Raw genomic sequence first — 2,594 nt, 5'->3', positions numbered from 1 at the left:
CCCATCCATTGTGTCAAGCACATTTGTACATATGTTGCCATCATCATTCTCAAAACAATGCTCCTCATTTTCCCCCTCCCTCCCTGCTTCCCCCTTCCCCGTGAACCCTTGATCATTTATAAATTTTTATTATTTCGTCATATCTTACACTAGTCGACGTCTCCCTTCACCTACTTTTGATTTCGGACACGTTTGACTATTATCTTGATGCACTTTAGTGGCTACATCTACAAAGAGATCACTGTCACTGTCAACAATTTGAGAATTGGGGCATTTTTTCTTTGTTTCTTCAACTGCGAAATCATAGAGGACATGGCAATCAGCTTGTGAGATGACAAACAAACCATTTGTGATTCAGAGGAGCCTCAACTGGCATCGGAGGATAAATTCCCACAGCATTTGACTAAAAGAACAATTACCATCTTGTTCGTCTGGAGCTCTAGCTTGCTTAATTATCTGTAATTGTGTGTCTTTTTGTTGTTGTTTTTTTCCAAAATAATAGAAGGTACAGTCATATTCTCATAGAAAAATTCATGATTATACATTTGATCCTCTTCTTCTTTGGTATAGTCCATTCCCTCAGTCGACATGACACCATGGTTTGGGGGAAGAAAAAAAAATCCGATGAGCCTTAATTATAATGCTATTGAAAAATATTGAAAGCCCATGAACTGCTAAAGGATCAAACAGATGTGTCTGGAACTGAATTGTTCTTGGAGGCAAGGATGGAGAGACTTCATCTCACACCCTTTGGACATGTGGTCAGGAGAGACCAGTCCCTGGAGAAGGACATTAAGCTTGATACAGTGGAGGGTCAGTAAATTTATAATAACAATTTATAAATTATCAAAAGGAAGGCCCTCAATGAGATGGATCGACACAGTGGTTGCAACCATGGCGTGTTAGTCTGGGTTAACTAGAGAAACAAATCCAGAGACTTATCTGTGTATAAGAAAGAGCTTTATGGGGAGGGGGGAGCAGGAGGGAAAAAAAAAAAAGGAGCTGATACCAAGGGCTCAAGTAGAAAGTACATGTTTTGAGAATGATGAGAGAAACACATGTACAAAAGTACTTGACACAATGGATGTATATATGGATTGTGATAAGCGTTGTACAAGTCCCCAATAAAATGATTTATTATTAAAAAAAGAAAGCACTTTATATCAAAGAATAATTGTGTGTTAAGAAAACATCCCAACCCAGTCCAGATCAAGTCCATAAGTCCAATATTAGCCCATACGTCCAATCCTAGTTTATAAATCACTTTTCAGACTCATGCAATCACATGCAATGATGTAGAACGCAGGAAGAACACAGTCCGGAGGGCTCACAGTCTTGTGGATCCAGTGGTGGTAGACGCATCTCCAGGGCTCTGACTCCATGTGGCTTGTCAACAGGAAGGTGAAGCAGAGAGAAAGAGTGGGGTCAGCCTCCCAGGAGAAAGGGAGGATGTCCCCAGAATGAAGGCCACACCCACAAGGAGGCATCATCAGACTGTGACCTGATTGACAGGCTAGACTCCACCCCTTCACTCTTAATATCCTCAAGTTGACGTGAGAATATGTAACTACCACACATGGGATCAAGCATAGGAACAACTGTGAGGACGGGATGGGACGGGACCAGGCAGTGTTTCATTCTTTTGTACATGGGTGACTGTGAGTTGGAACTGACTTGGTCATACCCAACAGCACATGACACTGTGTGCTTTGCTAAAGATTACTCGGGCACATGACGATTCGCACCATAAAGACAGCTCACAACTGCCTCCTCTTCCTCAGGGACGAGCTGATCCAGGTCCCAGCCTAGAGACACTGTCACCTCTTCCAGCCTCAGCTGCTCCCACAGTCGCTGCTGCCCCTCCCCAGGTAGAGCAGCCCCTCCATGGCCCAGGAACAGCGCAGGTAGGAAGCCAATCAATTGCATTTTTAGTTATTAAAAAAAAAAGCAATTAGAAGAAGTGATTTAATAAACGGATCCACATTATGAAAGCACATAGGAGAAAAATCTTAAAGAACATGTGATACATATATGAGGTACGAATAAGATAGCTGAACCCCCCCCTCCCCCATTGAAAACACTAGTACAGAATAGCCAAGGAAATGGCGGGGGGTGGGGGGGGGAACATCTGACCTCTTACAGCTGCACTCAGGAAAAAGAGACTTCAACCCCACATCTGCCCAGGAATGATCCGTCTGAGGCAAAAGACGGGCATGCTTCCCCCTCCCTCCAACTTCCTTTACCTTATCCTGACACCAACAGTCCCTGCCCGGCCGCTACTTCTCTGCTGGGTTCCATCATCCATTGCAACGGCCACCCAGAATTCACAGAGGTTTCATGGTTTCGGGGGCTTCTTAGGAAGTTAACAGGTTATCACAAATTCAGATCAGGAAACAGTCAGCCTACAGTCCTATGGTCCACAGCAGTGCCTCTTCCCCGCCAGGCCAGCTGGTCTCTTTCTGGTCCTCTCTGGTTCTCAGTCTTTCAAAACTCGATGCCCTGGCCGCTGTCTTGCTTGGGCGAGTGTTACAAAGCTCCTTTAGAGCTGACAGATGTCCAAAGGGCACTCCTCTCTGTAAGCCACCCTCCTCCCA

General features: G+C 44.7%; 1 pseudogene; it reads right to left on the bottom strand.

Moving 5' to 3' along the window:
- The window catches only part of LOC105978758, a 2,965-nt pseudogene extending 1,039 nt beyond the window's left edge, over positions 1-1,926 (bottom strand).
- Positions 1,927-2,594: the final 668 nt, after the last annotated feature.

This window comes from Echinops telfairi, unplaced genomic scaffold (genome assembly GCF_000313985.2).
Source record: "Echinops telfairi isolate 266 unplaced genomic scaffold, ASM31398v2 ScPeMD7_7420;HRSCAF=8458, whole genome shotgun sequence".
Classification (NCBI taxonomy): Eukaryota; Metazoa; Chordata; class Mammalia; order Afrosoricida; family Tenrecidae; genus Echinops; species Echinops telfairi.
Note: the sequence above shows the minus strand (reverse complement) of the source record. Positions and strands in the feature narration are given on the sequence as shown.